The sequence below is a fragment of the Rhodnius prolixus genome, unplaced genomic scaffold (genome assembly GCF_049639745.1).
Source record: "Rhodnius prolixus isolate KJV_2025 unplaced genomic scaffold, Rpr scaffold_4, whole genome shotgun sequence".
Classification (NCBI taxonomy): Eukaryota; Metazoa; Arthropoda; class Insecta; order Hemiptera; family Reduviidae; genus Rhodnius; species Rhodnius prolixus.
Genome location: NW_027411614.1, coordinates 9,716,520 through 9,738,982, shown reverse-complemented (window position 1 = coordinate 9,738,982; position 22,463 = coordinate 9,716,520). Strand labels below are relative to the sequence as shown.

The 22,463-nt window shown below is 35.0% G+C and overlaps 1 long non-coding RNA gene and 1 other non-coding gene across 4 annotated transcripts in view; one reads left to right on the top strand and one right to left on the bottom strand.

Annotated features, from left to right (window-relative positions):
* The window catches only part of LOC141456206 (uncharacterized), a 304,563-nt gene that overhangs the window by 11,002 nt on the left and 271,098 nt on the right, over positions 1-22,463 (bottom strand). The window lies entirely within an intron of this gene.
* Positions 2,730-2,801, top strand: TRNAH-GUG (transfer RNA histidin (anticodon GUG)). Its single transcript has one exon. It is a non-coding gene; the product is annotated as a tRNA-His (tRNA).

Below are 22,463 nucleotides of genomic sequence, written 5' to 3'. Positions count from 1 at the left end.
AACAGTCTTACTTAAGACTAGCAAAACGTTACTTACTGTTTTCCTTGAGCGCTTTGTTCGGACATTTAGGAGAAAATGTTATTTTTTCCAAGAAAACTCTTGGACAATTAGATAATTACTCTTTTTCGTCATTGTTTTTAGTCAAATGTAATGAACTGTTATTTAGTTATTTTTACACGGAGAGTGTATTAAATGTTTTAAGTTGTCTCTACCTAGAATGTTAATTTTCTCTCCAAAAACATTACACAAATCTGGGTACCTCGACCCAGAATTCACTTATTCCAACAATTACAATTAAAAATGTCTTTATCGTATACACAAATTTTAGCAGAGGATGAGGGTAGTGTTGGATCTTTTTCAGAGAGAGGATGTTTTACGTATAGCTCTGTAGTTCACCTAATAATCATGTCACCAAAAGTTGAAATGTTCTAATTGTAGGATTGTGGCCAAACCTAACAAGTTTAAAAAAAAGAAAACCAAGGATATTACGATCTACGTAGTACCTTTTCAGGAGTTCTTTCCACCCTCGCACTAATCGTCAAACTGGGAGGACGGATTTCGAGCGCTGTAACGAAATACATTCTCGGGAATCCTTCACTAGCGACACTTCTGGACTATCTATCTTTTTTTTCCTTAGCTCTTTGTAAGAGCTAATATTAAGAACCCCAGCTCGCCACAGTGTAGTCACAAACGTTTACATTATACTCAATATTAAACTGTCAAAGAGAGGCTAGGAAGTCAAAGTGCATTCGGATTTAAAAAAAGCACTACTTCACTACCGCCAAAGAAGTACTTAGAACTTTGCTCCAGTTAGGCTCCAAAGTACGCTACTATATTTAAACAAAAAAAAAAAAAAAAAGTTGAGGTAGATAGAGCTTGTAGGCCGTGTAGCTGAATGCGGGAGACTGTGATTTAAATTTAAAATACTACACGCCTCTTAGAATTTTGAGATTTGTCTGAATATGTAAAACAGAAGGATACAGAATTTAATAACAAGACAATCCAACCAGCTGGCTATGTTCAATAAAGTGAGAAGACCTCGTTATAAACTTTACATATTCTAAGGATGAGTTCAGGAGGAGAAGAAGATGAGGAAGGAAAAAACTGATATTGATGTCGCGCACCCTCTGTCCCCTTTAAAGAACTAAATATGAAGCTGTCCCAACAAACTGTATTGTAGAGGACAATAAGAAAGTTGACCTCGCCTTGCCGCCCCCAAGTATTGCTTGCTAATATAATATTGCCAGAGAGGCGGAGAGATCACGTAATGTCCCCATAGTATATATATTATTATCCATTTCTTGTTCTGCTTTCCCCCTAACAAAACTTGGGAAATCTTGCAAGTATAGTTTCTTCTACTAACAGAGCTGGCCATCTCCTTGCAGTGGCCGGCTGCTGTGAGGAAATATGATGATCACAGGGGTTGAATACTGAGTATTTCTTACTAAATATGGCAGCTGAAGTACCCATACTAGCCCGTGTAGCTAGCTATCTTCCTTCTAACCACATCTAATGTCCTTATATCCGCCAAGAGCATTACATAAATCAATGGACAGACGACCATGTGCGCGGCCTGCGGTGTCCTTCTCCATCCCGTTTGGATACTAACTTGATATGGTCATAACCCTATAATGTACTACTTTCCTTGGAATATCTGTAGAGGGGACACAGAAGAGAAAAAAAGTGGTGCAGATACTCCGCTTGTCTTTGACCAACGACGGCTTCTGCAGGAAAACTGTTCAGAGATTTTATGTGGTGCCTCTAGTCTAAGCTAAAGGGGAGAGGTAGCTACGGAACTGCAAACTGGACTGAGGAACAAACGACAAAGTAATTCTAACAGCAAAGCATTTTCAGCTATAGAGCTGCCGCTTTTGCATTATTTTATTATAGGATTTGTGCCAGTGGCCTCCCACTAGGAAATGCCATAAAAAGCATTTGTGCCTTTTTTTTTGGTAGGGCAGCGCTGCTGAAAAGAGGAAGAACTGCGATCTAGTCAACATTTAGAAATTAAGTTTAAACTTGGAATAAAGTTAAATCACTTACGTATATGCACTTGATTGCATTTGATTTATAAACAATTATTTGCTGCTTAGTATTTTTATTAAGTCGCGTTGCTAGATCATTAGAATTTAGAAACTTCTCACCCAATGCCAAACGCTAGAATGTCTACAGAAAATTTGATGCCAATCTTAAATCTGGACCAAGAACTTGTAATCCCCACCATCAGAATTTGTCTGGTGAATAATCTCCTCTGGTTTTAAGAAAATTTTAAGAAAATAACTCCCTTGATAGGTTAATCGTCTCAAATAAATGTTGTATACTAACACGAGGACGAAAAGTAAAATAAATGTAACGTAAATTCCGAAACCACTTTTTAAAAAAATCCAAAACAGAAGTTGAAAAATCCATTCAGTTATATGACATTTCCTATTGAAGGAGTTTAATCCTTAATTTCCTTTCGGGTACCCTCGCAGGACCCACCCGAAATATATAGGTTGAGCTCTCTCTTTACCAGTTCTAAAACCAGAAAATAAATAACTGTTCAAAATAAAATCAGTTCACATTAGTTTTTATTTTAACACTTAATTGGAAACAATGCCTTATTAATAATATTTTATTTTTTTGGCTACAAAAATATTAATTTCAAGTAAAATATGATTAAAACAACTTTCTAATCGTACTACGCTATCTACAGAGACTGGCTTAAAAATCACGTGGTCTTCAGAGTAGCCGTGATCGTCTAGTGGTTAGGACATTGCGTTGTGGCCGCAATAACCCAGGTTCGAATCCTGGTCACGGCACATTATATTTTTTATTTTTTTATTTATTGATTTAATTTGAATTTACAACTGATCTGATCTTTATTACTCAATGTTTATTATTTTTTTAATAATTATTCCTGTATGGATAGTTAATTATTATTTTTTTTATTCTACACTTTTTTTTCAGAAGTTAAACTAAAATATTTCCTATTCATTGCAACTTAGATGACTAACTTTTATTTTAATATTTTTTTACAAGAAAATGAAAAAGAAGAAAAAGTTCAGACATATTTTTGGTCGTGTCCCTTACCACCTGATTGTTTCAAAAAATTAGTAATAAATATTCTAAATACCTAGTTAGTTTGAAGCACAATATTTAGATTAAAGCAAAATAGTTAGGGCGAAAACACGGGAAAAATAAATGAAAAACTGTTCTTCCGCTTAACCAACCTTCTCAATTCGAAGGAATCGAAATTTTTCCAATTTGATTTGAACTGAATTAACGAAAACCTACTTTTCCGGCCAAATATTGAATTAGTTGAGTGGCTAAAGGCGGAAACCAAAGAGGCTTCACTAAACATTGCTCTTAATTAGCCTATTAATTATAAAATTTAAGACCGAGACCGGAAATCGTATCAAGCACCAAAGTACATGTCAATTTTGCAGTCTTCACCTCGTCAAACGTCAGACTTCATGGGCGTAAAATGGATTAATGGATAAAATTCTTATTAACATTTTCCTGAAATTACAGTACGGCATTTGGTCTTGTTCATTCGTTTAGCTACCGCTGAGGTATTTCTATCTCTAGGCACCCAATTTATGATGTGGATCATTTTTAACAATTCCCGCACTGAACATTCTTCAATTTCTTTTGGCTATGATAGAGCGAAGATGTTACTATTTCTTTCATTTGACCTCCAAAGCTAGTAATATCCATATCCCAAGTGCTCGTTATGTATTCTGGGTTGGCCTGGCCAGCCCAGCAATACCCTACGATACACAACTTCTTGTTACACTGCTAGTTTTGGTATTTCTTGTAGCTGCTGACGGTCACCCTAAGAGGCGTCCACCGACCGATACAAACGATCAGTTCGTGATCACCATTTTGTGGTTTAGCCAGCCGCAATATGGTACCAACAATAATCCTCTTACATTCATTTTATATACCGAATAAATGTCACGATTTCTTGTTCTTTGTGTTGGTTTTGTGTAACGTTCCGCCTCTTTCTTAACATTAGACAAATTCAAACAGCAGGCAATCAAAGCAGGGTACTAGTGGAACAGCTGTGGCTGACCAAATCTTATCTCTCTGAAGATAATATTAGGTTTTTGTTCGAGGTGGGGGGGGGGTCATCTGTGGCGCTTGCTGTTGGGGGTCATCTGTGGGGCTTGATGTAAGGAATACTAAACAGTAATTGGACTGTCTACTTCTTACTGCTTTTGGAATGGTAGATGATAGAGTATTTTAAAAAATAATCTTTATAAATGAGAGCAGATATTTAAAATACCAATATGACAGGGATTTGTTCCGAAATGAGGGAAATTTAGACAATTCCAGAAAATTTGTAGTTTCTTCCACCAAAAAGAAAAAGAAGTAAAAAGTGATAAATTTGTATTTTCTTGCCCTATAATAAGAAGCGTTCGATGCTAACTATCCTCAGTACGTCGAGCTGACACCCAAAGAAGCAAGCCACCTCCATGATATGGCCTTACACCTGGGCAGAGTTTCCCAGAGTTTGCTAAAAAAAAACACCGGATTAAAGCATCAAGTCGTCCTCTCCCTCCCCCCCCAAAAAAACTTCCACTTGGATTATGAAGTCCTAAATTCCTGTCCGGTCGGATCTTCTCTTAAGCTAATCCATGTACAGACGTACAAACATCATTCCACTGGGATTTTCTTTTTTATAAAACTAAGCCGGACTGTAATGGATACAAGGTTTTAAAGCACAATAGAAGGGAGTGAGCTGGAAAGAGAGGACAACTCTACTAAACTTCCTTTTCTGTGAACGTGTCAGCGGAGTGCCTCATGACAAATGGACAAGCCAGAGTTTCCTCCTCTTTTTTTTTTTAACAAAAACCCAACTAAAGTACGTGTGAGGCTCATGAGGGCTTTGGTAAAATAAATTACAAAAAAAATTGTGTACAACTTGTTAGGGCTGCGATAACCCTTGCAAAAAAAAATATATATATTATATATACCAAAAAGGCTTGTACTGTAATCCAACTTCTTTCTTCCAGATTGCAACGTTGTAATGGACAAATTTAACTTGTCAAAAAAGATAGATTACAGATTTTAGAGAAACAGAAACTAACGGAATTAAAAAGGACATAAAATATAATAAGATGGACTCCCGAGACTGGTTGCATAACATGGTTACAATATTTCTTTGATTTTAACCGCGATATTGCGCATGTTTATTGCATCTTTAACCGTTTTCGGACATTCATCCACCATGAGAATTAGATTAATCAGTTTGGTGTAAAGATTTAGACTTCTTTTATGTTCCAATTTCCCACTACTCATGCTTACTAATTGTTAGTCACCTATAGTCAGTGTTAGGATTTAGGTTAGGTTCCTAGGATCTACTTACATCTCGTAGTCCGTCGATGAACAGAGTGACCTGTAACGAGGAAACACTGACCTTCCTGAAACTGGAAGTGCACTAAAAAAAGCCAGCATTTTGAACACATCTTAAATTAAAAAATAAATAAAATAAAGGAAATAAAATATAAAAATAAAAAAATGTGATACATATATTAGGAAATAATTATCGATTAAGTTTATCAATGATAGATTTTCCATTATCAATGGAAATTATAGTCATTTTGATCGAAGAAGATTTTCTTTTTAACCTTCAAGTAGTGTATGTTAATTGCAGGCAATACAACACTTACTTCTTTTTTTTTTTTGTTACTGGCTTAGAGTGCACTTATTGGTTGCAATTAATATTATCACTATTTTCTAGTTTAATTGGCAAAACATGACCGCTAAGCTTAATGGACGTGTGACACAACTATTCCTTTGAAATTAACTTCAAAATAACGAAGCAGTAAAACTGCTGAAATAAAAGTGGAATTCCATTGTAGAAAGCTTCAGACGACAATGACCACCTTTACGAGGAAGAAATGTTAATGCGCCGAAATAGATCAATAAAAAGTAGCGGCTGGTTAATATATTAATATAAAATGGTAAACCCACCAGTTTCCTAAAATGAATGTAGCTCTTAGAATATTAGTCTTTGTATATAGTGCCATGTTTAAAGGAATCAAATGAATCAGTTTTCATGACAAATGAGGGAATAAATAGAAGTAATATTAGTGAGGTAAATTTAAGCAAGAGCATCGGATTCGGAATTGATGAGCGGATGTAAGGAATACTAGTCTCTCCAACAGCAAGAGAGTAAGGCTTGCATTCAATTCAATCAAAGAAACCGAATAGGAAAAAAGTACCTTGAGGGGGTCCCAGAAAAAAGATGGGAACCATTTCTGACTATGGAAGACATCGTAGTCTTTTCAAATCTTATGAAAAGAGCAATGTGCTTCATTTAGGATGGTAAAAACTCAGTTTTTTGGCAAAAAATATTTTATTTGGTTAATCCAAAAAGGTTATTCTTTCATCAAGATAACCCAAAGGCGCTCATTATAGAAACTTCCTCAGCAATTGAAGATTTAAATTTTTACCTTCTTCCTCAACCAGCTCAGGTATCTTTTGATGACCATTCCTTGTCTCTTTTTTTTTCATCCAATTCGAGGTAATGAACATCAGATTTATCCTGATTTTTTTGATAAAGGAAGGTATTTGTACGTAAAAAGCAAAATTAAACTGCGATTTCAGTACTTCCTTTTAAGAGGAGTAAGAAAAATAAACTGCGATTACAGTACTTCTCCCTAAAAGGCAAAGAGGCAAAGATTTTGAATCGAACGACAATTCATTCATAATGTAAATAGGTTCGCCCGTTGATAATTTTAACGATTGTAGTACTTCCTCTTAGTAGGTGTAAGAGCATGATGGCACATCACAGCCACGTAGAGGAGCTTTAATTACTGCTTCGTGCTAAATTTTATCAAAATCGGACTAAGCGTTATAGAAATATTGGTAATAATAGTTTTAGAAAGGGCTTTACTTGGAAGGGGCAAACTCCCCTCCTTATAAGGCACAGCGTCGAGACTTTTAAAGTACAAATCTGTACAAAATTCCGAATCGAATGACACCTCATTCATGAAAATCGGTTCTCGCGTTTAGGCGCTACGCAGTTTACAAAAAAGGTAACAACAACAAGAAGAAGAACAACAACCAACAACAACAAGACCAACAACAATTTTTGAAAATGCCGTTTTTGCTCATTTTCAGCAACTTTTTTCTCGAAATCTGTTATATCTATGTTGTTGCAAAAAAATTACGGGCGTAAAGGAGGATTTGCCCTATATTTTAAAGAAAATTTGGGAATTTTATCTTTTATAGAAAAAGAGAAAAAAAATTTCAAAGTTGGGTGTTTTTCAACGTTACGCTTTTTCGTGCAGTTTTTGACGATCAACCCTTATACAACTGTCCTACCGGACAGTTTTAATTTAGAAATTTGAACAGTTTATAAATTGTAAAAAATAAAGTTAAACAGCGTTTTGATGCAGCTGGATATTGAAGATTAAAGACTAAAAAAGAGGTTTGACAAAAGGCGATTTTTCCCAAAGTATTCTGTACCAATATCAGGATTAATCAGAAATCAAAGAGTCCAAATTTTACAGTCAACCAAGCTATGCCAGTTTGTCTAGACATTTAAAATTTTTATAAGAGTTCTGTATTTCTCGTAGTTCTATATTTTACGAGTATATTTGGGAACTATTCATTTTTTCTGATTATTAAACTGGTTATATTTGGTTACATTTCTGGTTATATAAACTGGTTCTCAAGTTTAATTTCGTAATTTATAGTTCAATCATTAAAATCAATTCTGCTCGTGTCTTAACTTCAAGGCCTTATAAGTCGGTTGCTAGACTTACAACCTTGTAGATTCCGGAAAAGCATCGAATTATTGGCTCCCATCGAGCTTTAACTGAGAGAAAGCGATAACTTTATGTAAATATCGCTCAGAACCTTCGTTACACCATTGTGGTAAGGAAGTAAAGTAATCGCCTATTTTTCAGGCAAAACTTAAACTTGCAGTTACCAATTAGTTGTTACACCCTCTTATAAAAAAACAATAGAAACGTTTCTAGTATTTTCATCAAGATAATATCGATTAGGATTTCGTATTAAGGAATGTGATTGAATGCGGCAGGCTGTGAGAAATTAAAATATGAATTCTAAACGATTAGCACATTAAATACGCCCACATTCTCGCAAAATAATGTAATAAATAAAGTTTATCTCTGTAACATATTATTTTTAAAAATTTACAAGTAATGCCTAACATTCAACGTCAGTCGCAAATGATTTATTAATTACTAATTATAAAATAGATATATAATTGATCAGTGATTGATTTTATGTATTTTTTTTTTTTTTTGAAATAGGTAATTATAACTTCAAAACTTGCCGCTAGAATTGTTATCAGCTGATTCCTGAATTCTGCCAATGGAGTAATAAATCAACAGTTCGCGGACTGAAATTATATATATATATTTTTTTCGTTGCCTTGAAAGAAAGTAGATAATGCATAAGATTGTAAAATAAGTGGGTGGCTATTTACCATAAAATCTAAATGCAAATATAAATTTTATTAACATAAAAAGTAAAGTGTCTAGTTGATATATTTCAACACAAACTACTTGCAAATATTTTCTGTAAAAATATCTCTCTCTTCCTCTATCCTACAGGCAACGAGGACCACCAACCTAGTCAAAATTTAATACATTATTCTAAGTCCCGGAATAATTCCGCATGACGTAACAATGTTGTTTTTTATATGGAAAATATTATTATTACGTTTGTCAAATTACATTATGGCCTAAGATAATATCTATATTGTGTATAAAAGTAAATTAATCAGCTATTTTTTCAGGAGGTCTTAACGTTCTATAATTCAGAAACCTTAAATCCTGGAGGTTTCAGATACCTCTGGAGCCCTTCTTCAGGAACTACTTTATGGTTATAGTTGCCCCAAACATGGAAGGTCTAAGGAAATTTGTTTTTTTTTGGAGGGGGGAGGGGTCCCACTCAATCATTAGTACAGTAATGATGGCCTCCTACTTATTCATCAGAAAATAAACTATTTCTAGAAAAATTAATTAAAAGGAAAAGAAGTACTGTTTTGCAAGCTTCCAGTGGATTATGACTTTAGTGGAAGGATGATTTTAGCAAAGATTACCAGTTGTAGAACGAGATGATCCGGAACTCTAATTGAACGTCACAAAAAAACTGATGTAGGCAGACATTCAAGATGCCAAATAAAAAACTACAGCAGAAAGTATAAATAGGAAAACCAACGAAGAAACGAACAGAAACTGGAAATATATTGTGATTCATTTTTGATGGTACGATCTTTCTGAAGATTTGCAATAGATAACTTGATCAATGTGCTCTTTTAAGGTCTAATCACTTGGACGTCTAGATATATTTTAATGTAAAAGAACATCTAATTATAGAAATATTTTTTAAAACAGTTTTTCTACTGAAATTACACTGAACTAAGTATGAAAGAAGAAGGTGCGTGTGTATTGGTGAGAAAGAGAGACCAATTGACCAATTAGTTAATGTGATTACTCTCCCTCCAAATTAATTAGTTAAAAAAAGAAATTAGGGAGAAGGAAGAGAAGTTGGAAGGAACAATATTGATTAATGCCTCCCTCTGCCAGTGTGGTTCATTTTTAAAACTCATCCTCCAGAGTGCAGCATACCGTGTAGCTCCAGCTGGGAGCAGCAAGAGCTTCTGAAGAATCTCTTTTATTTGAATAATTTTCATCCGACCTATCAGCCTCTCTCCTCATGTACTTCCTAGCAACGGCTACTGCTGTGTAGTTACGGGCCCTCATCTAGGGAGATAACATGCTAAGGATCTGTTTTTGTTAATTTGAAAGGCAGTATAAACATGAGCCTTGGAAGGAGAAGTTTGAGAATGGCTACTGTTGCTGGGCGGGGGTGCATAGAAAGAAGAAGAAGATGAAGAAGAAAAAAAAAAAAATAACTGCCTCCAACCCCTACGCCAAAGCAGCGTTTTACTACCCTAGCAAGTAAGACGGAGTAATACACGCGCGGGTGGAGAAAAGACACCCGGTGTGCAAAATTACACACCCCAGGGTCGAGGCCTAAGAATTTCAAAGAGGGTAGAGTTTAATACCTCTAGTCCTTACCCCGGTAAACTGCCGCCTCCGAACCGTTTTTTTTTTTTTCCTCTTGCTCCTACATCCAGTCTTTAGTTTAACCAACAACAGTGGTGGCACTCGCCGCCTCCTCTACAGCTACTTCTTAGATATTGTTACGTGGCATAAAAAAGAAAAAAGAAGGAGGAGGAGAAAAAAAATGGAAAGCGCTGGCGAGAAGGGCGGATGAAATGCCGAGAAAGATGGTCCCTGTAGGGCTGTAGATTTAGCGTAGCGCATGTGTCGCCCTTTAATACCCTTCGTACTTCTTCATCCGGCTTTCTCTGCATCTCCTCTACTTTTTCTCCCCTCTCTTATTTTTATTTTATTCTGAGAGAATATTCTGTTGCTATTTTCTTCTAATCCTTTTATGAGTAACAACAACAACTTGTCTGGGATGTAGCGCGCAAACACTAGAAAGTATAGTTAAAGGAACAGGGTTGTGGACTTTGCGAGAGTTAAGCAAGATATTAATGGCAATGAGCATCATGGTGAGCAACTTTGCTCAACATGGGTCAAATATTCCAAACAAATTATACAAGGTAACTCTAGCTGTGATATCGGCTATACTATTGTACTTCGTACTCATTCAACTTTAGTCAAAACTTGATTAACATTTACTATAACCTAAATTGGACCAAATATTTTTTAAAGGTTCAAAAAGAATGTAGGATACAAACTGTATAATTGTTGAAAAATTTTCTTTTACTTTGAATTTTAAATGTTATTGTCTTCAAGTAAGGGCTTAGAAGAAAAGCGAATACTAAAGGGCTCTAGATGATCTAATGACAGAATAATATACTTACCTGTGGTACTCAGTATTAGCGGTACTTTCATATTTCTATGTCATCAATTCCATACCACATTCTCTGCTAAATCTACTCTTCAATATCTTTCTTAGGCGAAGATACGACAAGCGATAGTATGGAAGGGGCATGCCGACCAGTTAAGGTTGACTGGATTAGAAGAAAATAAAAGGTTAAGATGGGAATGTAACGAGAACAGAAATTAACGACAGCATCACCGTACAATATGTAATGCATACCAATAAGTGAAACGATCGCTGTGATAACCCGTTGAGGTGAAACTGAATAACCAGAACACTGCCTCAAGGGTTCAGAAAGAAGAAGCAATCGACTTTGATTCATTGATTTAAGTATTGTGATTATAAGTAACGTCAGAGGAATCATCTCCTAGTGGTAAAACTATTTCGTACTTATTTCCTGACCCCCATCATCGTGGAAACAGCGTGGCAAGCTCTGCTTCAGTCGAAGGATACGATTGTTCAGAAAGGAAACAGTAATAAGGAAGAGAACACTGGGTTGATTAGAAAGGTGAGAATACATTTTTTTTTTTATTAACTTCTGTTTTTGAACTAGAGTTCAAAATGGTACCATTAAGTACTGAGGTTTATGATTAGGAATGTTGCAAACGTAAGGAACCATGGTTCTTCTTAAACCTTGAAACCGGCGAAGATTTTTAGAATGCAAAGTTTGAAGGTGATATTTCTTAGAAATATTAGAAGACTTGACTGACCAATAGCGTTTGAATCCGTAAATTCAAATACTAGGCTTCAGGAGAGTGCTGTAAATCAGATTCTATGTCTTGTTTCAGCATGTCAGTTGTATATATTTATGTTTTCCGTAAAGAAAAAGTTCCAAAAATGCTTTCTACGTCACAAATTTTTCAGCTTTCTCGCAGTGTTAGTAGTTTCTGCTCTGTTGATGAATCAGCCAATCAGTTTACCAAGGAAAATTCTCGTATGTATTTAAAGATTAATCATTAAATCAGTTTTAAAATACGAATTTGGTCATTAAGTATGAATTGAACTTCTGTTTAAAGTATACACCTTGAGCACGACTACATGAACTGTTATCTGTTGCAACCTGTTCATTATAAAATTAAGTAAATGAGTGGAGCAATCGAGCAAAGTGTGGCACGTTGAAATTGTCATCAATTAGATTTGTAGCCTCCTCCACGAAGGGAGTGTCTGGTCGGAGCGGGTGGTAATCACAGCAATTAGCCATCTTGACTTCCTCTCCGCCTTCAGCCTGGCAACAGTTAGCCTAGAGCTCCCACTGGTCATTAACTAGAGGAAGGCCGAGTTAGAGCGGCCTCTTTGTGCTCTTACTCCGAGTCTGTCTTCTATCATTTCATTCTCTATTGATTGGTATAATTATAATTGATATACTCATATATGTATCCTTCTCCTAGTCTTGGTTTAATGCTTACAAGAGTAATGTTTTATCTTATTGGTGGAGAATATTGAGTCATATGTTACTCTAAGAAAAGAGTAGAAGATCCTCTCTAAGAAACAATGCCATCACTGTTGTCAAGTTTTAAAAGGAATTTGTTTGAATGGCCCAATATATAATTTACGAATTCATACTGTGTTAAAATTGTTGTTTTTGTTTGATTTACACGGGTACTTAAGTAAAAAAAAGTAATCGCCTATTTTTTCAGGCGGGACTTAACGTCCAACTACCAGTTAGGTGTCGTGGACGGAGGCGACTAGCAAACATACTTTACTGTAAATTTCTTTTATTAACTATTAAGTAAAATCCAAGGCCTACAGACCGGGAATCGAACCCAGTACCACAATACATATTAGCTTCGCAGGTCTCGCCTCTAACCTCTCGGCTACCGTGGCGCCTGGGTACTTGGGTATAATAATAGGTTAAACCAAAAATAATTAAGTATAAACAAATTGGTTGCAAATGAAGCCATTTTCAAAAAAAGGTTGGTTTCTAATTAAAACACATTTTTTAGGACCTCCAATAAAAATTAATTGTTTAGTACAGATGCAGCTGGATTTAGAGGAAAATAATGGCAGACGTTTATGGATGAAATATTGGGTCGAACATTTTTTGTTTCCTTTGGTTATTTATTTTGCAACTGTAATCAATATTCAGATGAGATGAGAGACAAGAAAATTGTGCAAATCCATATACAGACGCCTTATATATATACGTGCATGTGCGGGTGGAGACTAGGAGTAAACGACGACCATCCAGTGATGGAAGCCAGTAAGTTCGCCACGTTGGCAAGCTTACGCAGCAACCGTCCTAGGAGATCGGCGTTATATGTTGAGATGATCGCATGGCCACCGCCGCTTTAGTTTGCGATGTGGAAGTGTTGTAGTAGACATGTTGTGGATCAGAGGGTTGTAATTCTAGATTTGAGTGGAGTTTTGTGTACCGAAATTGGGCTATTTCAGAGACGAGAGGAATATTTAGATCAGAGTGTATTGCGTGATTGGAGATGTAGAAGGGAGCGTTCTTAGTATTATTGATATCTAATAATGTATTTATCTTCACAAAAAAAGAAATTTCTTTGTTATGAAACCCACACGATATGCAACAAAGTTTTTACTATTTTTAAGCTTTGCAAAAAAGGATTGTAGTCGAACATTTTAAGGTCGTTAAAGTGTAAAAAAGAAGAAAGTTTGAACAGAGTCCTTAGTGTTAGCAATACAAAGATTAGATTTCACTCCGACTTAGGAGATTTTTGGTTGTGCATGGAGTAATCTAACAAAGGTAAGAGAAAGACGCGTGTGAATTCGCCGCAGATTTTGTGGGTGTGAATGCCTTCGATCAAGAATACAGTAATTATCAGATAGCTAGTTTAGGAGCTTTGGTATTTGGTTTGAGGCTGAAGACAGGTTGGACAATAGAAGATCAACTCCTTTAGCACACACACACAATTCTAGTTATCAATCAATTTAATGACTGGACACACACTAAATGCAGTTAGAGAGTAGAAGCTGAGACACACACTGATACAGACAAACAAACATCTCCTTAAGGAGTTCTTTAGACAGTTATAAAAAAAAAAAAAAAAAAATGCTATCACAATGAAGCAACAAACCCACTCTACGGATTGCCGCCACTACCACGACAATAACAAGAACAACAAACATCCAAACAAACAACAACCACAATAACAGACCACCAAATATGATAGCCAACGATTTAAACCAAGTAAGAAAGGCAACTGACTAGAAGTATTGGAAGAATGGAAACCAGTAACTGAAGAGTTAATGGTGTATTTCTTTCTGTTCATTGTAAAAGTTATCCATTGTAAAAATCATCACCGTACCTAAACATAATCAACACAACAGTCAGTTGATTTTTTTTTTTTTTATGTTCCTTTCCACATTGCCTTCTATGTTTGCTTTCTTCCTATCTATTAGGCTGTGGATATAGCCTGTAGTGCTGCGTATAACCTCCACAACGTAAAACTTCATTATTCATTAACAGTTTCTCTCTCTGTCTTTCTTTGAATGATATATCATCATGGGTGCCATAATGAAAGCGTTGCTAACTCACATACACACATGCACAAATCCATTACTACGACTCTCTTAGACAACCAATACTGTATATAAATAGATTCATTGCAAAGCTAATGTTACTCCGGACAGACGATTTATCTTGGTGTGCCATTTGAAATGCCCTATTTGTGTAAATGTTTGTATTTGGAACCCTCTCTCTCATTCAGAACCATTTCTTAAACGTTCCTCAAAATTATCTTCGATTCTTTAAGGAACTTTTGAAGGAATGTCCAGTTATATTTTGAAGCATTTGTTGAATAGTAAGTCGGGCAATTGCAGGAAAAATGATAAATTTGTTGTTTATAATTTCTGCTGCCAAACGCCCAAACCATTCAATCCCTAGAAACTGAAAATCCTAAATATCACAGGCAATGCTTCCTTTTAAACCTCTCAAACCTCACCATCTATACCGACTTCAAGATCCCCTTAGAGTCTGCCAAAGCCAAACTTCGTTACGTGAAATGTCATTCCAAACTGTCTGCCTATTCAAACCCACTTAGCCAAGCCCTCATAATTTTAGCTGAATTTTCCTTAAAAGAATAGAAAATTTAAGGTACACATGAAATTTACTCTAATGGCGAGAAACCGAAAGATGGCCGAATAAATGAGGCACTCTAACTTGGCTAATATCTGTGATTGCCTAGCATTGCGCATCCAACCCAATTACACTGGAATTGTAATATTGCAGCAGGAGAAATTCATGAAGAGTAGTCCTCTGAAGAGATGTCTCTCTTCAAAATAAGAAAAAAGGTGCACCAGTTGGTGGGAATTCAAGGACAAAGTGATACTTGGAGGGTCCTTAGTGTTCCTGCTAGGGATCTGTTAGTTGCATGTGTAAGTCAGCTATTTGGACTTGTCACACGCCTCCTACCTGATCCTCTATTGTTCCACAATAATGGTGCCTATCCAGCGTACACTTCATATCCAGTTAGCAGGGTCCAGCCCTGGTAAAATACACGCCCCTCTAGTTATCCCCGCAAAACTTCTTATCCACCCCTTATTTATTATTATTATTATTACTATTACATTTCCATTCTTTGATAATAGTTTATTGCAGCTCTTATTCCATAATTTCTTAGCAGACCCCAATCTTCTTTCTATTAGATAGTTTGGTTGGTAGTACTGCGGACCCCATCTCTTTTTAATTTTTTTTTTTTTAAATATATATTTATTCTATTATTACCCGCTTAGGTCTGTGTGTGACGCCATACAGATTGTGTCTACCCCTCAATAATATTTAAGGGGTCCCCTACAGATACTTTGCCAAGCAGGGGCTTTTACATCAAGCAAAGTGTTGCCTATTACCAGTTATTTCTTTTGGCCTTCACCTTTACTAACGTATATTCTGGATTAATAAAATTAATACATTAAATTTAGGATTAATGTCATCACATTTAATGACCAAGTTATTTATGACACCTCTATACCCTTTATTCCCTCTGAAATGTATTCAATTGGGCATTACTTAAAATTTTGAGGGAACAAAGCTGTCTTTTGGATTCGTAACAAACTTGCGAATCCGGATTTTGAAAGAAAATTAAACATTTTAAGAGACCTTGTTAATTCTTGGCAGGTTTTTCTTGTGTTAACGACCAAAATTTAGGTAGTAGGTCATTCGTGTTACCGATTCTTCACCACAGTCAAGGAAATTAAGGAACCAACTTGGATGAGGAGTGAGAATCATTCCTTCCACGCACGTCCTGCTTGCCCAAAGATTTGTTGATTGAAATTTTAGTTTTTACATTTGATTTTACTGATTGGCAAGAGAACTTCATCACCTAGCAGAGATGAAACAAATGTCAACTAAAAGTTTATCGTTTAACAAGATTCAGATAATTTTAGAAAGTTACTGTCTTTAAATAAATATATAGATATTAACATAACAGTTTGGTATTCGTGTGATATAAATCTGAGCATTTTTTTATTTAAGAAATTAAACAGCGTTGTTTGTCATGTTGTAACATGCAAAGGAAGACATCTTCAGCGAACAGCTTGTTAGTAGTATGTCAAAACAACCGAGAAAAGTGGGTTGATGAAATAATTAGATGTTGTAGGATGAGGGTGCCTCACTGTAGAGTGGACAGTCATGATGACAAGCCACTTATATTTAGCCTGACAATCTCTCTCTTTCTCGACATTAATATATATAAACTTAATGAATCATTAATAAGTGAAAGGAATCGAACCGTTATCTTCCTGTTTCCTTTCAACAATAAAAGGAAGTATTGTGATCGTCAAATTTCCTGTATTTGTCTTTTCATCATTATGAAATGGTTAAGGAAGAAGCCTTACACCATCTAAATGGGCCTAGTTTTCCCAATATAGCGGTAAATGTGGTTGTGCGAAGGTGTTTGGATTTATTGTGAGGATTTGTATGAGTTCATCTGTGAATTCACACATCAACATCAATTATCTCTGCAGGGTATAGTAAGAAAGTTAGGTATGACAAAAAAAGGTTGTTTGTGTTGATAAGCTGATATAACCGTCTAGATCCCTGGATGAAATTGTAGGATCGAAATTTCTCCAAAAGTTTAATGCCTTTAAATTGTTTTCTGAGACTAGGATATCTCCTCAAGTAGGTATAAAAGAGTGGAAACTGCATTCCAACATTACAACACCCTGATAGTGTAAGAAATACAAGTCGAGCGACCCATTTCGAGTTGATCCAGTAATCTATTGGCTAAATTTATTTAGGTTTTACTTCAAGATTGGAATGGTTTTTGTAAATTTAAGATATTATGTAGGCAATGTAAATTGTTCCAAGAAGCTCTTTAGTTGAAGCTGCTTAATACAGCGCTTTCTTGATGAACCCTTCCAAAATCATTTTTCAGGAAACGTATTTCCAGAAATAGACCAAGAGAATGAAAAACTAAAACATCTTAACTCGAAGGTAACCTCAACAAATTTTATCTGAAGGTGAAAGCAGATAAGATGGATCCCTGGTGATGATGCAATAAGAAGAATGAGGAATGAAGTGATAAAAAATGAATTATTGGAGTACCGAGTTTATCAAATGAAAAGAGAAAGATAAAAAAAAATGAAAACTTTGCAGAACGCTCACAAAACTTTGGTCGAAGAGATCCAAAAATGGATTTCCACTGAGGAGAGGTAGGCGAAGACCAGAAGCTCAAGTACGGAGGGGAAATATAAACTAGAAATGGCAGGAAGAGTCTTTGCGATTTGGACTAGAATTCCAGATAACTGAGGAAAGATCTGAATGATCTGAAAGCAACTGTCTTCCCAGATACTGTCCCCGAATACAGATCATTATGCTGCAGTACTTCGCTCGATTTGATAGGATTGTACTATGCTTTTGTTGATGCTTACTGAAAAGTAAAACCTGTAAGACGCAGTGACAATTTCCTCACCCTTGGAAGCCATTGCTAAACTATTCTGATGTTTTTTTTACCCGTTCTTAAAGTCATTACTTACTCAACTAAAAAGGATTTCGTTGTACAGTTTTAATTGCTAGCAAAGTTTACCTACTTAATTAACCTTTAAATTAAAGTTGCAAGAGAGAGAGAGGGCAAGAGAAGGAAGGCGACGGTGCGTATAAAAAAAGAGACAGACAACCATTTTAATATCATTTGCATAAAATAGAAAATATGTCCTAACCTTTCCCACTTCACTATTTTGTGACTTACACACGAGTTTCCAATCAGATAGCAATGACGTGTTTGATTGCATCATTAGCAAGCATTTTTTGTAAATAGTATTTTATGTTTGTTTGTAAATTTAAATTTAAATGGTGTTGCTTTAAATTTTATTTCTTTGACGGCCCTAAGATACTTAGTGTTTGCCAAATGTGTACACACACTTACGCAATCGTCTTAATTTATTTGTAAGGAATTACTGTTCTGTATTCTTCAAGTGAATCATTCGGCTGGACTTAATTTCATTTTTATGATTATTACTATAGTTCATGGTCTTATGGGTAACAAAGCTCATTGGTTTTAATTGCATTTCTAAATTGCACTTCAACATTTTTTGATTTTCATTTTGCGCATGACAAAACGGTTACTTAACCCGCAAAGATTAGCGATTGATTGTTGTCGTTACCAAAGCACAATGTTAATTAAACAGCGTAAAGCTTCAAAGGATGATGTTATCCCTTAATTCCGCTTCGAGCTTTGAAAATATTTATTTAAAACATTAACACGACTTTTTTCATACTCCGAAGTTTAAAATATATTTAATTTTTTGCCTTCTCACAATGACCTACAACTATTTCTTAGGAAATTATTCAAGAAGTATTCATAGATCTACTTTATGTAGTTCATACCAAGTTAAGAAAATCCTACCCGCCATTTTCGCAAAAAGCTCCAGAAAACGGGAAAATCCATTCGAAAAGTTTGTATAGCCAGTTGAGGAATTTTCTTCAAAATCGTTAAAATTAACCATAAAATTTAATCCTTCTTTAAAGTATAAAACACGCAGTACATTAACTAAAATGGTATTGAAACAGAAAAATAGGGAAAGGAAGGGACATGCGGAGATCCCGGATTCGAAACCAGTTGCCCGGTTTACCGTTTTGATCCCGTATATCTCTTCACTCTATAGATTCTATCAGTTTTACAAATTGGTGACCAGCACCCAAGTACGCTGCAAGTTCTTGATGAGCCCACTGCGCTTGGGGACACCCAGAACTTTCTAAGCGAAAGAAAGGGTTATTCAAGACATTCCAGAGGTGGCAACAATAAGCTTCCCAAGAGTGCATACAAATCCTCCTTCCCGCTCCTGTATATAAGAAATAATTCGCCAATGTTTCACACAATTATAATAAATATTTGCAGCAGTTAATTAACTCAGTTAATTTATCGCAATTGCAATTAATGCAGTAATTGCCATTAACAGCAATAACATAGAATTAATTTACAAATTGTTTTATTAACCGGAACATCCTTTGTAAGAGCGCCAGAGGCGGCTATTCATTGTATTATATGTATATCATTTATTTTTCTTTATTCTTTTTAAGAAGAATACGTTTTCTACTCCATTTCAGTTTATTATTTTTAATGATAGTTATTTTTCTTTGTTAATAACACGAATGCAGTGATTAATAATTGCAAATATCTGTTGCACAAAGTCGTTTAACAAGTTCAATGCATGAATTATATGCATGTGCTTTAACTGAGTTCACAAAACTTTTTTCATGGGTCTAAATAAGAATTATCTACATGAGAAGTTCGCATCAAGGCTAATTTCTGAAAAGAAGTTTAGTCAATTGGTTGATCACGATTTGAATTTTACAGCTTAGCGATACGAATTTTGAAAGTTGCTAAAGTGAGGAAACACAAAGGGTTGCCGCAGATCGTTATTATGTCCTTTAAGTGGATGAATCCTTGCTGAGGATTTCTAGCGAATAGACGTTCTTTATTTTCGCACAAAATAAACAGAGCTTGATAAATCAACGTCTGGATAATCGCGTGCAATCCTGAAGTCCTTTTAATTTCACTGCTGGTTCCGGGAAAGTATTCTCTCGTTACTAACAACACCATCAAAGCTGAGGAAACAACTAAGGATTCAAGATTGGCGAGGAATCGGTCAAATAATAAACAACTCGTCTTTTTGCCAACGTTGCGACAAATATATTGTCTTCCTCAGGGCCTGGATATTACAAATTGTTGGTATTTTTGTATTTGTAATATCCAGGCCCTGAAGAAGACAATATATTTGACGAAACGTCGGCAAAAAGACGAATTGTTTTTTATTTGACCGATTCCTCGCCAATCTTGAATCCTTGGCTTAATCCTTAACAAAAACTTACAGTTTAAAAAGTTAAGTATAAGGGTTGATTAAACGCCAAAAGGTACACAAATCAGCAAGTACCCAACATTTCATTAATACTTCATTGATATTATTTAAGTAATTTTACCGCATTAATTTTCATTAATATTTTTTAAGAATTTATTAGATGTCACATACCCTTATGCTGGCCATTTTCATCTACAAAATATTTGTTCAAGTAGCACACCATTTAACTTAGATTGACTGTAATATCTATTTATCTATAATAATCAAACTATTGATTACAGGTGAAAAAAAAACGTTATAAAAAATAAAAAAATATGAGGCTAAAAAATTCATAAACGTTTTTTAAAAATTGCTTACACCAACATACATCAATGATTTTATTTATTTATTTTTATTTTTAAATAAAAATCGTCGGTTTAAGTTCATTCTTCGATTAAAGTAATTGTTATTACATGTAGTAGTCAAACGTTTATAATAATAGATAATAATTATCTGGCTTTATCGCAAATAATATAGTTTTCTTCAATTACATTCTCAATCTAGGTATTCATCCCACAATGTTGTGTATATGTAATATAAAATAAATAAGATATGCATATTTTTAGGACAGCTAATTATTCCAGTATTTTACTATAAGTAAAATTAGGGGAACTAAATTAAATTACAATTGAGAAATGAATAAATAATGTTGAATAATCTACTTGTTATTAACTGTGTGTTATTTGTCCTCACGAATATTTCGGTAAGACGAATTCAAGACTGAAATATTGTTTTAAATCCTCCGTGATTCAAATTTAAACAGTAGCCGACTCTAAATTTGTCTTTTTCTAATTTAACATGCATGTATATGTGACAACTTCAGAATAAAGGGCACATTAAAGAGAAATCAGAAGAATAATTTGGAATAGAGTTAAAATAAAGTACCTATTTATACGAAGATATAATATACATTTTATCACAATTATAACTATTATGAATGAACTGGCCAGCATAAGGGTATGTGACATCTAATAAATTCTTAAAAAATATTAATGAAAATTAATGCGGTAAAATTACTTAAATAATATCAATGAAGTATTAATGAAATGTTGGGTACTTGCTGATTTGTGTACCTTTTGGCGTTTAATCAACCCTTATACTTAACTTTTTAAACTGTAAGTTTTTGTTAAGGAGATTTTTGTACCTTTTGGATAGATTTTCCTTTTTGTCTATTAGCAAAGTTACGTCTGCTTTACAGATTTTTTTAAAATTTGGAATAAGCTATTCTATCATTATAACCTGATAAGGTGTTAAATCGGAACCGTAACTATCACTGGAGAGATCTTTTTAAAGAATGGTTATAGTTGCGGTCCCCAAACCATCCTCAATAACCATTTTTTTGAGAAAGCGTTTTGAATAAAATAGGAAGGTATTTGTAGGTAAATAGCAAAATTAAACTGCGATTTCAGTACTTCCTTTTAAGAGGAGCAAGAAAAATAAACTGCGATTACAGTACTTCTCCCTAAAAGGCAAAGATTTTGAATCGAACGACAATTCATTGATGTAAATCGGTCCACTCATTGATAATTTTAACGATTGCAGTACTTCCTCTTAGTAGGTGTAAGAGCATGATGGCACTTCACAGCCACGTAGAGGAGCTTTAATCACTTCTTCGTGCTAAATTTTATCAAAATCGGACTAAGCTTTGTAGAAATATTGGTAATAATAGTTTTAGAAAGGGCCTTATTTGGGTGGGGCGAACTCCCCTCCTTATGAGGCATAGCGTCGAGACTTTTAAAGTACAAATCTGTACAAAATTTCGATTCGAATGACACTTCATTCATGAAAATCGGTTCACGTGTCGATAATTTGAAACGATTGCTATACTTCCCCTTAACAAGTGTAAGAGCAGATCGTCGCTTTATTGTTAGGTAGGAGAGCCCTAACCCTATCATCCTACCAAATTTTATCAAAATCGGGCCAAGATTTACAGAGTAGTTAGTAATAATAATTTTGGAGGGGGCCTTACATAAAGGGGGCTAACTCCTCTCCCATTGGATGTACAGGGCCGAGACCCCCAAAAGGCACATCTACATAAAATTACGAATCGAATGACACCTCATTCATGAAAATCGGTTCACGCGTTTAGGCGCTACGTTGTTTACAAAAAAGGTAACAAGAACAACAACAACAAGAAGAAGAAGAAGAAGAAGAAGAAGAAGAACAAGAACATTTTTTGAAAAAGCCGTTTTTGCTCATTTTCGGCAACTTTTTTCTCGAAACCTATTAGATCTGGGTGGTTGCAAAAAAATTACAGTTATAAAGGAGGGTTTGGAGTA